Source organism: Arachis ipaensis, chromosome B1 (assembly GCF_059453495.1).
Source record: "Arachis ipaensis isolate K30076 ecotype BB chromosome B1, ASM5945349v1, whole genome shotgun sequence".
Lineage (NCBI taxonomy): Eukaryota > Viridiplantae > Streptophyta > Magnoliopsida > Fabales > Fabaceae > Arachis > Arachis ipaensis.
The window spans coordinates 112,653,870-112,668,865 of NC_142436.1; the positions used below are offsets into that span (position 1 = coordinate 112,653,870).

At 39.9% G+C, this 14,996-nt stretch overlaps 1 non-coding gene across 1 annotated transcript; it reads right to left on the reverse strand.

Annotated features, from left to right (window-relative positions):
* Positions 1 to 7,473: 7,473 nt before the first annotated feature.
* On the reverse strand, positions 7,474 to 7,580 carry LOC148577963 (small nucleolar RNA R71). The gene has a single exon (XR_015904268.1). It is a non-coding gene; the product is annotated as a small nucleolar RNA R71 (small nucleolar RNA).
* Positions 7,581 to 14,996: the final 7,416 nt, after the last annotated feature.

Genomic DNA, 14,996 nt, shown 5'->3' on the forward strand with positions numbered 1-14,996 from the left:
TATATTTATATGCTTGCATATGATTGAGGCCATATATTTGCTCGAGCTCACTTATCCAAATTAAGCCTACCCTTTCAATTACCTTTGTTAGCCACTTTGAGCCTTTAAATCCCATTTGTTCTGTATTTTACCACACTACTAGCCTTAAGCGAAAAAATAATTATATATCCCCAACTGAATCTGTGGTTAGCTTAAGATAGAATTGTGTGTGATAATTAAGTATGGGAAATTGCGGGAATAAAAGATAATAAGGGAATGTGTCATGATAATATAATGGGAATTTGGGTACCTACTCATGTGAAACTATAAAAATTAAAAATCTATATGCATTGATAAGCTATGTTATTTTTATGTTTAAGTTAAAAAAAAATCCAAAAATATTTAATAAATAAATAAGGAGACAAAATTATCCCAATGCTAAGTTTAAATTCAGGGATCAATGCATATATGATAAAATTAAAATAAAAGTTGATGCATGAGTATGGAATGTGAAAGAGAAATTTTGGGTGGCTTGGTGTGAAATTTAAGTTATATAGAATATATATATGTTGGGTTGAAGCTTGGGTTAATTAAAGATTCAATTTGTAAGCTTACTTAGTCATATATGTATCCTTACCCTTACCTTGGCCCCATTACAACCTTGAAAAGACCTCATGATGTTTGCATTGGTATATTAATATTGTTGATTGGTTAGGTGAAGAACAAAAATTAGAAAGCATGATTAGAGAAGGATAGAGTGATTGCCTTATACACTAGAGAGATTAGAGCATACATACATCATCAGTGAGGGTTCAATGCTTAAATTCTATGTTCCCTGCTTTCATGAGCTACCTTCTTGCATTTTTATGTTTATGTTAAAAAAAATCCAAAAATATTTAATAAATAAATAAGGAGACAAAATTACCCCAATGCTAAGTTTAAATTCAGGGATCAATGCATATATGATAAAATTAAAATAAAAGTTGATGCATGAGTATGGAATGTGAAAGAGAAATTTTGGGTGGCTTGGTGTGAAATTTAAGTTATATAGAATATATATATGTTGGGTTGAAGCTTGGGTTAATTAAAGATTCAATTTGTAAGCTTACTTAGTCATATATATATCCTTACCCTTACCTTGGCCCCATTACAACCTTGAAAAGACCTCATGATGTTTGCATTGGTATATTAATATTGTTGATTGGTTAGGTGAAGAACAAAAATTAGAAAGCATGATTAGAGAAGGATAGAGTGATTGCCCTATACACTAGAGAGATTAGAGCATACATACATCATCAGTGAGGGTTCAATGCTTAAATTCTATGTTCCCTGCTTTCATGAGCTACCTTCTTACATTTTTATCTGTTCTAACTGTATAAGAATTGAATTAGTGGAGTTTGAGTTGTGATTGTCTTGAAGAGCCTATTTACTTTTGATCAAGTAGACAAGAATCATATAGTTGCATTCATAATATAGGTTGCGTTGCATTGCATGAGTTTTACATGTTCTTACTCATTTATTTTATCTCCTTCAAATAAGCATGAGGACATGCTAATGTTTAAGTGTGGGGAGGTTGATAAACCACTATTTTATGGTTTATATTGTGTTTAATTGTATGGTTTTATCAATTCTTTATCCACTTATTCATATGATTAGCATGCATTTAAAATTCTTTCCTAAAATTATTCCATGATTGAAAATTTGCTTCCTAGGGATTTTTAATTATGTATTTTAATTCTCCTTTATTCCATTCGATGCCGTGATCTGTGTGTTAAGTGTTTCAGGCTTCACAGGGTATGAATGACTTGGAGATTGGAAAGGAAGCTTGCAAAAGTAGAAGGAACACAAGAAATGGAGGAGATGACCAGCGAGAAGTGACGCGGACGCATGGCTCACGCGATCGCGCGACATAGAGAAAATCGTAGTGACGCGGACGCATAGCTCACGCGACCGCGCGGATCGGAATTGCACAAGTCATGCGGAGGTGTGGACGACGCACACGCGTGGCAAGGCAAAACGCTGGATGACGCGTCCGCATGAATGACGCGATCGCGTGACACGCGCGATCTGCAGAATTCGCTGGGGGCAATTTTAGGCCTTGTTTTGACCCAGTTTTTGGCCCAGAAAAGTAAACTAGAGCCAGGGAACATGCAGAAACGAAAGAGAACATTCATTACAGACAATTCTCAGTTTTAGATCTAGTTTTTTACTCCTCCTCTAGGTTTTCTCTCTACACATTCATAGTTCTTAGGATTTTACTTTTATTGCTTTTCGCATTGGGATATTGAGAAGAGTTATTACCTCAGCAAGACTTCGTCATTCTCGTTTGTTTTCTTTACCTGTCTCTTACTCTTCCATGTCCTTTGTTTACTCAGAATTATTATTGGATTATTTTTAGAATTTATTAATACAAGAACTATTTTTATTTCTAATTGATCCCTTTGATTATTATTTATCATGTCTTTCTATAATTCCCTTTCCTATGTTATGAATTCTACATTTACAATGAGCGAGTAGTTCCATAACTTGGATGGGAGTTGATTGAAAGGAAGACCTTGAGTTGGAATGCTTAAAAGAAAAATTGTAATTGGGTTTATTGTTGGATTTCCCTCTAGTCACTGACACCAATCCTTTTCAATTGAGTGGATTGAAATTTGTGAATAGAAATAGCTTTCCAACTTGCTTGACTTTCCCTTACCTAGTAAGGGATAACTAAACAGAACAACCCTCAATTATCAATTAATCTTGAGAATAATCCAACAAGAATAGGGCTTCCAACTAATCTACTCCCAGTCAAGGTTTTTATTTAAATTACATAAATTTTCCAATTTAATTTCCTGTTATTCAACTCAAACCATTTTTGAAAACATCTAATTAATAAAATAGCACATCTCTCTACAACTCGTTGGGAGACGACCTGGGATTCATACTCCCAGTATTTTAATTTAAATTTTGTGACAACCCTTCTAAATTGATAAGCGGATTTCTGGTTGGTTAAGAACTGTACTTGCAATGTATTTCTTATAATAATTTCTTAACTCGCCAATTTCCGCCACATCAAAGACACTAAAAAAGCTAATAAAAATATGGAAGCACAATTGAATTAGACAAGACAGCAGTTATCAAAGCAAATAACAGAAGAGTGCCAGGCAGTTCAATTAAGAAGTGGGAAAACATTAAATACCTCACTTCATAGTAGTAGAAAGCCAAGAAAAGAACAACTGACAGAGGATGAGCAAAATATTATACAAAATCCCTCTGAGGACAGTAAGAGCCCAGAGAGGAACAACTCTGGCATTCAAACGCCAGAAAAGGATGCAAAGTTGGCGTTAAACGCCCAACCCACGCACAGTTCTGGCATTCAAACGCCAGAAACAGGTAGGGAGTTGGCGTCAAATGCCCAATGGAAGCTCAATTCTGGCGTTCAAACGCCAGAAACAAGTAAGGAGTTGGTGTCCAATTCCAATCCAGCTTTTAACCCTGGCATTCAAATGCTAGTGAGGGATCAAACACACACAAATGCTGATAACAACCCCTCTAAAAAGGCTTCTCCAACCACCTCTGTAGGAAATAAACCTGCAGCAACTAAGGTTGAGGAATACAAAGCCAAGATGTCTTATCCTCAAAAACTCCACAAAGAGGAGCAGGATAAGCAATTTGCCCGCTTTGCAGACTATCTCAGGACTCTTGAAATAAAGATTCCGTTTGCAGAATCACTTGAGCAAATACCCTCTTATGTCAAGTACATGAAAGAGATCTTGAGTCATAAGAAGGATTGGAGAGAAACTGAAAGAGTTCTCCTCACTGAAAAATGTAGTGCAGTCATTCTAAAAAGCTTCCCAGAAAAGCTTAAAGATCCCGGGAGCTTTATGATACCATGCACATTAGAGGGTAATTGCACCAAGACAGCTTTATGTGATCTTAGGGCAAGCATCAACCTAATACTTGCATCCACTATTAGAAAGCTTGGTTTAACTGAAGAAGTCAAACCAACCCGGATATATCTCCAACTTGCTGATGGCTCCATTAAATAACCATCAGGCGTGATTGAAGACATGATTGTCAGGGTTGGGCCATTCGCCTTTCCCACTGACTTTGTAGTGCTGGAAATGGAGGAGCACAGGAGTGCTACTCTCATTCTAGGAAGACCTTTCCTAGTAAATGGACGAACTCTCATTGACGTCCAAAAGGGGGAAGTAACCCTGAGGGTCAATGAGGATGAGTTCAAGTTAAATGCTATCAAAGCCATGCAGCATCTGATGCCAGGGCATTTTGGCCAATTTCACTGACCTTTTCTTTACTGTTTTTAAGGTAGTTTCATGCATTTTCTTAGAAAATAAGCTAGTTTTGGGTAGATATTCACTTACATCTTGATTCAAGCATACATTGTGCACTTTACATGATTTCATAAGAATTTTGCATGAATTATATGACAAATTAGAGGATGCATGTCTCATGATTTGGATTAGAACTTTGATGCACTTTATTGCTTGATTTCAGGACAAAGGAAGCAAGGAAGAACCACGTTAGCAGCCACATTAGTCTAACTAACGTGACCACTAACGTGGAATGGGAGCTAGCTTGCAACGTTAATGAGAAAAGTAATCGCCAATAATGCCCTCGAAGCCATCATAACCCACGTTAAGAGTCATGTTAACTAAGTTAACGTGAACTCTAACGTGGAAGAAAGTAAATGGAGCCAACTTTAGTGACACTTACCTTTGTCACTAACATTGGACCAAGCTCATAAGTGGCCACGTTAAGAGCCACGTTAACTTAGTTAACGTGGACTCTAACGTTAAGAAGCAAAAGAGAAGCCAATGTTAGTGACATTCACCTTTGTCACTAACGTTGGCCAAGCCTCCATAAGCCACGTTAACTCCCACGTTAACTTAATTAACATGGAAGCAAACGTGGAGAGAGCAATTGATAGCCAACGTTAGTGACACTTACAGTGTCACTAACGTTGGGGTGAACCACCAAGAGCCACCATGAGCAACGTTAACTCCCACGTTAACTTAGTTAACGTGGAAGCTAACGTGGATAAAGAGATGATGAGCTAACGTTAGTGACACTCACCTTTGTCACTAATGTTGGAGATGGCTAGCATGACTACGTTAGAAGCCACGTTAACTTAGTTAACGTGGACTCTAACGTGGGAAATAGGGGCACATTGGAACGTTAGTGACAAAGGTAAGTGTCACTAATGTTCTCGAAGGGTTGGCATTACTACGTTAGAAGCCACGTTAACCTAGTTAACGTGGACGCTAACGTAGGGACAAGGGAGGACTCTCCACGTTATTGGGAAAGGTAAGTCCCAATAACGTGTGCGAAGGACCAAGAGGCAAAGTTAGTGGTCACGTTAGTGCCACTAACGTTGAAGTCAACGTGATCATATTTGGGTTAGGAACGTTAGTGAAAAAGGTGATTGTCACTAACGTTCTCGAACCCACACTTTCACTTAACGTTGACACCACTAACATCCTGAGTCAAAGTCCCTGCCTACTTCACCTTTTCTCTCTGCAAGCAAAGCTAAGCCCAATGAAAAGGATAACTGCTTCAAACTCAAGATTCAGAGGCCCATACCCAAGACTTCAAGAGCCAACTAGAAGATCGGAAGAGTAGTATATATAGGAGTAGCTTTGAATTAGTTTGAGGGTTGGAAACTTTAGGGAGCCTTTGGCATAGAACTACTCTCTGTATTTTACTTTCTCTGCACTTCTAGTTTTACTTTCATCATGTATTCTCCATCTTTGTTTTCATCTTCTAGAGCTATGAACAACTAAACCCCTTTCATTGGGTTAGGGAGCTCTGTTGTAATTTGATGGATCAATATTAGTTTTCATTCTCCTTCTTCTATCTTTTCTCTTGATTTTACTTGAAAGCTTTCGATCTTCATCCAATTGGGTAGTTATCTTGGAAAAGAAGCTATTCATACTTGGATCTCTTCTGAACCTTGAAAGAGGAATGAAGAGATCATGCTAGAAATGCTTTCTCATGATGGACTAAATTGGGTTTGGATGGATATGTGGCTATAATCCTACCAACACCTGATTTGGGAAATGCATGTGGTATAATCAGTGACCATACTTCATCTCTTCTCATGAGCAATTGACCAAGGAATTGGCTATTGATCAAGATTTGAGAGATTGAATTACCAAGAAATTGGAATTCGATCACTTAAGATTGCCAAGGAGATCAATGAATGCATTGATTGAGGAAGAGATGAAAATGAACTTGATCCGGAGAATGCAACATCTCCTGAGCCCAATGAACTCCCATTTCTGATCTTACCCATTCTCTTTAATTTCTGCCATTTACTTTTATGAGCAATTACCCCATTCCCATTTAAGATTCTGCAATTTACTTTCCGCTATTTACATTCAGCTCTTTATTTCTAGCATTTACTTTTCCTGTTATTTACTTTCCCGCCATCTAATTTTCTGTAAATCTCAAATCAAATTCTGGTTCGCTCAACTAGAAAATTCCTCTAATTAAAGTTGCTTGATCAATCAATCTCTGTGGGATTCGACCTCACTCTATTGTGAGTTTTTACTTGACGACAAATTCGGTACACTTGCCGAAGGAAAATTGTTGAGAGACAAGTTTTTGTGCGTATCAAGTTTATGGCGCCGTTGCCGGGGATTGATTTTGTATCAACAATGATTAAGTTGGAGGATCACTAGATTGAGCATTTGTTATTCTGTTGATTTAAATTTCTGTTTGAGCACTTTACTTTCGGTTTCAGTTGTTTTGTATTCCCATCCCTTTAACCCCTTTATTTCAGTTGTTTACACTCTGTTTCACTCACCCACTAACTGTTTGATATATTGCATCACTCACACTAACAACATTTTTTTAGAATAGTTTCTGGATCTATTTCCTTGCTTGTGCCTTGTTGGTTGTATGACAGGGAGAAGAAGCGGGGCTTCAACTTTATTTGATTCTGAACCTGAGAGGACCTTCCTTAGATTAAGGAGGGAAGCAAGAGGAAAGAGAGTAGTTGGTGCTGAGGAAGAGGAAGAATATTTTGAACCAAAAATGGATGAAAACATGGAGAACCATCATGAAGAAGAGGCTCACAACCATGGCAGAGAGGGTCTAGCAAATCATGCTGGGCAAGAGAGAAGAGTTCTGGGTTCTTACATGAACCCAAACCCAGGAAATTGTGGAAGTAGCATCCAAAAGCTAACCATACATGCCAACAACTTTGAACTAAAGCCACAACTCATCACTCTTGTTCAGAATAATTGTTCATTCGGAGGGAGTGTCCAAGAAGACCCCAATCATCACCTAACCACATTTATGAGGATATGCGATACTGTGAAGTCTAATGGTATTCATCCTGACACCTATAGACTACTTCTGTTCCCTTTTTCACTCAAGGACAAGGCATCTAAATGGCTGGAGTCCTTCCCAAAGGAGAGTTTAGCAACCTGGGAAGATATGATAAACAAATTCTTGGCAAGATTCTATCCTCCTCAACGGATTAACAGGCTGAGAGCTGAGGTACAAACATTCAGGCAGCAGGATGGTGAGACTCTATATGAAGCATGGGAGAGGTTTAAGGACCTAACAAGGAGGTGTCCACCAGATATGTTCAATGAATGGGTGCAGCTACACATTTTCTATGAAGGCCTTTCCTATGAATCAAAGAAGGCAGTAGACCACTCATCCGGGGGATCTCTGAACAAGAAGAAGACCGTTAAGGAGGCCATAGATGTCATTGAAACTGTAGCAGAGAATGACTACTTCTATGCCTCCGAAAGAGGGAACACTAGAGGGGTGATGGAGCTAAACAATGTTGATGCACTGCTGGCCCAAAACAAGCTCATAACCAAGCAGTTGGTTGACCTCACCAAGAAGATAGAGAGGAACCAAGTAGCAGCAATCACCACCTCATCAACGACCCAAGAAGAAGTGAATGAAGAAGCAGAGGGTAGTCAGGAGTAAGCCAACTACATTGGGAATTCACCTAGGCAAAACCATGATCCATACTCCAAAACCTACAACCCTGGATGGAGAAACCACCAAAACTTTGGGTGGGGAAATCAACAAGACCAAGGCATAGATCAAAGACGTCCAAATCCCAATAACTTAGCTCACCAACATGCCACACCTAGACCATATCAGTATCCACATAACCACCCCTTTCAACACTTCTACCAAAGCCAAACTAACCTTTCTCATCCATCCAACCCCAACCCACCATCATCTGATGACAGACTCTCAAGGATTGAGAACCTACTTGAAGGTATATGCAAAGAGATTCAAGACAGTAAAGCGTTCTGAGAAGAAGTGATGTCTAATATGCAGAATCAGGATACTGCCATCAAGAAACTTGAGACACAAATTGGCTACCTATTCAAGCAAATTCCCAGCCACAACCTTCGCAGCAATACTAACTCAACCCAAAGGGAGGAGTGTCAGGCTATCATCCTTCGGAGTGGGAAAGAACTGAAGGAAACCCCCAGAAACCACAAGAAAAGGACTCAAATGAAAAGGAAGAAGAGCAGGATGGAGCTCGAGTTCCCACTTTGAGTTCACAAAAAGGGGAAGGAGTGCTGAAGCCAGACGTCCCAAGAGTCCCATACCCTCAGCAATTAAAGAAGAAGGGGGATGACAGCCAGTTCTTGAGATTTTTGGAAATCTTCAAGAAACTATAAATCAACATACCTTTTGCTGAAGCAATAGAGCAAATGCCCCTCTACGCCAAGTTTTTAAAGGAGCTAATGACTAAGAAGAGAAGCTGGAAGAACAGCGAGACTGTGATACTAACCGAAGAATGTAGTGCTATCATTCAGCATAAACTACCCCAGAAATTGAAGGATCTGGGGAGCTTTCAGATCCCTTGTATCATAGGGGAAATCACAGTGGAAAAGGCTCTATGTGACTTAGGAGCCAGCATAAATTTGATGTCATTAGCCATGATGAGAAAAATGAAGATTGAAGAGGCTAAACTAACAAAGATGGCCCTACAACTGGCAGACAGATCGTTCAAGTTCCCTCATGGCATAGTAGAAGATTTGCTGGTGAAAGTGGGAGATTTCATCTTCCCAGCAGATTTTGTAGTGCTGGACATGCTGGAGGAAGCCAAGACTTCCATCATCCTGGGAAGGCCGTTCTTGGCCACTGCTGGAGCTGTCATTGATGTCCAAAAAGGTGATCTCACCCTGAGAGTGCACAATGAAAGGATGACATTCAATGTATTCAAGGCCATGAGTTACCCACCAGAACAATTGGGGGAATGTATGAGGATGGACTCACTTGAAGAAGAAGTGCAGGAGAGTTTTGAAGAAGAAGAGCCTGAAAGGTTAATAGAGAAGGAGTATACATCGAGTGAAGAGGTTGCAACAACAGAGATTCGCATACAAGGTGCACTAGAGGAAGAGAATGAAAAGATAGAGGCACCCAAACTTGAGCTCAAAGCACTGCCACCCACTCTCAAATATGCATACCTAGGAAAGAATGAAAGCTACCCGGTCATCATAAACTCATCCCTCAGTCAAGATCAAGAGGATGAACTACTGCAAGTATTGCGGAAGCATAAGGATGCCATTAGATGGACCCTTGCTGACTTGAAGGGAATCAGTTCAGCCATATGCATACATAAGATACTGTTGGAAGATGATGCCAAACCATCCATTCAATCTCAAAGAAGGCTGAACCCAATCATGAAGGAAGTGGTACAGAAAGAAGTTATGAAGCTATGGCAGGGAGGAGTAATCTATCTGATTTCAGACAGCCCCTGGGTCATCCCCGTGCATGTCGTGCCCAAAAAGGGAGGAATCACTGTAGTTCCCAATGAGAAGAACGAACTAATTCCTACAAGGACCGTCACAGGATGGCGGATGTGCATAGACTATCGGAAACTCAATGAGGCTACACGAAAGGACCGTTTCCCCCTCCCATTTATGGATCAGATGTTGGAAAGACTCGCAGGACACGCATATTACTGTTTTCTTGATGGTTATTTAGGATATAACCAAACAGTGGTTGATCCCAGAGACCAAGAGAAAACTTCATTTACTTGTCCATATGGAATGTTTGCCTACAGGCGCATGCCATTTGGTATATGTAATGCACCTGCGACTTTCCAACGCTGCATGCTTTCTATCTTCTCAGATATGATAGAGAAATTCATTGAAGTTTTTATGGATGATTTCTCGGTATTCGAAGATTCCTTTACTAGCTGCCTGAGTCACCTTGCCTTAGTATTGAAAAGGTGCCAAGAGACCAATCTGGTCTTGAACTGGGAGAAATGTCACTTTATGGTGACAGGAGGAATAGTCCTTGGCCATAAGGTTTCTAACCAAGGCATTATAGTGGACAGGGCTAAAGTGGAACTTATTGAATAACTTCCTCCACCCAGTGATGTCAAGGCAATTAGAAGTTTTTTAGGGCATGCTGGCTTTTACAGAAGGTTTATTAAAGATTTTTCAAAAATAGCTAAGCCCTTGAGCAATCTCCTTATATCAGATACACCATTTATCTTCGATGAAACATGTATGTTAGCATTCGAGCATTTGAAAGAAAGATTGTCATCTGCCCCTATCATTTCCCCACCTGATTGGAACTTACCCTTTGAATTGATGTGTGATGCATCTGATTTTGCAGTTGGGGCAGTGTCAGGATAGAGGAAAGATAACTTAGTCCATGTGATATACTATGCTAGCAAAGTCCTCAATGATACTCAAAGAAATTATACCACTACTGAAAAGGAGTTGCTAGCAAAAGTTTTTGCATTTGACAAGTTTAGATCGTACTTCATCGGTGCTAAAGTGATTGTTTTCACAGATCACACAGCACTTAAATACTTGTTTGCCAAGCAAGAATCAAAACCAAGACTAATAAGATGGATCTTATTGTTGCAGGAATTCAATATTGAAATCAAAGACAAGAAAGGAGTAGAGAACAAGGTAGCAGATCATCTATCCAGAATCCCTCATGAGGAAAGTGGAACACATGATACAAGTGTGAACGAGCTCTTCCCTGATGAGCAGCTGATGACAGTTCACAAAGCACCATGGTTCGCAGACATTGCCAACTTCAAGGCAACTGGGGCCTTACCTCCAGAGATCAATAAACATCAAAAAAGGAAGCTCATGAATGATGCAAAATACTTTGTTTGGGATGAGCCATATCTCTTCAAGAAGTGTTCAGATGGAATCCTTAGAAGATGTGTTTTAGAAGAAGAAGGACAAGAGGTCCTATGGAATTTCCACGGCTCATGCTATAGAGGCCACTTTGGAGGGGACAGAACTGCAGCAAAGGTGTTACAAAGCGGATTATTTTGGCCCACCCTTTTCAAGGATTCCAACGAACTAGTAAAGAGCTGCAATGAATGCCAAAGATCTGGAAACTTGCCCAAAAGAAATGAGATGCCACAAAATTTCATCTTGGAACTGGAACTGTTTGATGTATGGGGAATCAATTTCATGGGACCATTCCCAACCTCATATTCAAACAAGTACATCTTGGTAGCAGTGGATTACATTTCCAAGTGGGTAGAGGCTATTGCAACCCCAATGAATGATAACAAGGTGGTCATGAACTTCCTCAGGAAGAATATCTTTAGCCGATTTGGAGTCCCACGAGCACTCATCAGTGATGGAGGGAGCCATTTTTGTAACAGACCACTAGAAGCTCTTCTCCTACGATATGGGATAAAACACAAGGTGGTCACGCCTTACCATCCCCAAACAAGTGGGCAAACGGAGATATCCAACAGAGAGCTAAAGAGGATTTCTAGAAAAGACTGTAGGTGCATCAAGAAAGGATTGGTCAAAGAAGCTGGATGATGCTCTTTGGGCATACAGAACAGCATTCAAAACTCCACTTGGAATGTCCCCATATCAACTGGTGTATGGAAAAGCTTGTCATTTACCACTGGAGCTAGAACACAAAGCTCTTTGGGCTCTCAAGATACTAAATTTTGACAGCATTGCTGCTGGTGCAAAGAGGATCCTGCAACTGTAAGAGATGGAGGAATTTAGATCTCAAGCCTATGAAAATACCAAGATTTATAAAGAAAAGGCGAAGAGAAGACATGACCTGCATCTGGCACCAAGGAGTTTTGAAAAGGGACAACAAGTACTCCTTTACAACTCCAAATTGAGACTGTTCCCTGGCAAACTCAAGTCAAGGTGGTCAGGACCCTTCCTTGTCACAAAGGTCTCGCCATATGCTCACATAGAAATCATGGATGAAGGTTCAGAGAGGACGTTCACTGTGAACGGACAAAGACTCAAACATTATATGGGCAACATGGGGGAAAACCCCAGAGTAAAGTATCATCTCAAGTAATTGAGGAATCATCGAGCTAGCGACGATAAAAGAGCGCTCTGTTGGGAGGCAACCCAACCTCAGGTAGTTTCTTTTTCATCTTTATTTCAATAAAGGTCACAAGTTGTTTCCCATGTATTGCGAGGAGCTAAGTTTGGTGTTCCACACCAAAACAATCCAAGAGTGAAAGTGTAATTCTAAGTTTAGTGTTCCACCAAAGGATCTTAGTTAGAATCACACTCCACTCCCAAAGCACATTGCTAGCTCCAACCAATCAAGGGAAACCACTTAGATGTAGTTAGACTTTAGTTAATAATTGTTTTGTTCATAACAAGATATGAGGTTCTCTGCATATATGCAAGGTTTTGTACTGGGCAAAGAACTAAGTTTGGTGTTCACACACCAAATTAAGTTCAGAAGTCACAAGCATACATGCAAGCTAACTATTTCTCAAGTGCTTTAGGAACAAGCAACTTCCAATAACTTTGCAGGAATCTTATGAGAAAATGGTGCACCTTCACCCAAGGAAGTGAAGTAGCAAAGACTAGGATGATGACAAAAAGAGGGCAACTAGAAACCATCACCCGAGGGTTGTATTGTTTCTTAATTCCATGTACTTAGAATTTTGAAAGTTGGAAGTCCAAATGCACTTTTGATTAATAGTTACTCGTTAGTTGGAACCCTTTCAAATTCTGTCTTTTAAGTTTTTCGTTGATTAGGGCTGTGTTTGCTAGTCTGAATGTCATTACTGCATCATTTCTTACTTACTTGTATGCTTGTCCTTGTGAATCAAATGAAAAAGAGAATGACTGTTTTATAAAAGACCAGAGTGGAGTTCATACTATGGAGTAAGTCCCTAAGTTTGTGGTGTAGTCATAAGTTAGCTAAGTTGGTTCACCAACAAGGTGGAAAGACAACTATCTGTCCTAAATCATATGCTTTGAACACACCCCATGAGACTAGCTAAATAACAAGATCCTAATAAGAAAAAGGAAAAGAAACAATTAAAGTGAAGAATAAAAGAAAAATAGCAAGAATAGAGGCTGGGCACCAAGGGTTTGAGTTTTGAGGGATGTGTCTGTGGTGTTCTTGTACCAAGGATCTGCTTGGATTACTAAGCTCTCAGGGGTGCTTTATCACCTGGTAACTTGGGTTAACTAACCTGGGATTATCAGTTGAAAGTCCACTATCAAGAGCAATCTTTGCTACAGAACATTTAGTAGCCAAAGAGGTGCTAGACACCAAGACCTCAAGGAAAGAAAATAAACAAACCATGTGCCTGTAGTGTGTATGTATGGGGGAGAGACTTGAGGAAGTAAGTCCTTAGGGGTGTTTCAACACCAAGCACCTTAAACCAAATGGTTCGGAAGTGTTGGCTGAAAGCTTATTTTAAAGAGTTGCCCCCTTACAGAGCACTTAGCCTAAGAACACAAATAAGCCCTGAATTGACAAGAAACAAAAGGGATCAATGAATAAAAGTCTCATGGGATGCAAGCAAAGTGAGTATTCTAGGACATGATAAAGGTCTGAAAGCCAGTGAAGGAATGAACCTAAGTTGCTATGCATGAAACCACCATAAAACCAGGGACATGACTTCCACAAGAATGACTCATTTTCTCTTTGCATTCCATTCATCATTCTCTTGTTCCAGTACTTGCTTAAGGACAAGCAAGCTTTAAGTTTGGTGTTGTGATGCCAGGGGATTTTGGCTAGTTTCACTAACCTTTTCTTTACTATTTTTAAGGTAGTTTCATGCATTTTCTTAGAAAATAAGCTAGTTTTGGGTAGATATTCACTTACATCTTGATTCAAGCATACATTGTGCACTTTACATGATTTCATAAGAATTTTGCATGAATTATATGACAAATTAGAGGATGCATGTCTCATGATTTGGATTAGAACTTTGATGCACTTTATTGCTTGATTTTAGGACAAAAGAAGCAAGGAAGAACCACGTTAGCAGCCATATTAGTCTAACTAACGTGACCACTAACGTGGAATGGGAGCTAGCTTGCAACGTTAATGAGAAAATTAATCGCCAATAACGCCCTCGAAGCCATCATAACCCACGTTAAGAGTCACGTTTTAACGTGAACTCTAATGTGGAAGAAAGAAAATGGAGCCAACGTTAGTGACACTTACCTTTGTCACTAATGTTGGACCAAGCTCATAAGTGGCCACGTTAAGAGCCACGTTAACTTAGTTAACGTGGACTCTAACGTTAAGAAGCAAAAGAGAAGCCAACGTTAGTGATATTCACCTTTGTCACTAACGTTGGCCAAGCCTCCATAAGCCACGTTAACTCCCACGTTAACTTAGTTAACGTGGAAGCTAACGTGGAGAGAGCAATTGATAGCCAACGTTAGTGACACTTACCTTTGTCACTAACGTTGGGGTGAACCACCAAGAGCCACCATGAGCAACGTTAACTCCCACGTTAACTTAGTTAACGTGGAAGCTAACGTGGATAAAGAGATGATGAGCCAACGTTAGTGACACTCACCTTTGTCACTAACGTTGGAGATGGCTAGCATGACTACGTTAGAAGCCACATTAACTTAGTTAACGTGGACTCTAACGTGGGAAATAGGGGCACATTGGAACGTTAGTGACAAAGGTAAGTGTCACTAACATTCTTGAAGGGTTGGCATTACTATGTTAGAAGCCACGTTAACCTAGTTAACGTGGACGCTAACGTAGGGACAAGGGAGGACTCTCCACGTTATTGG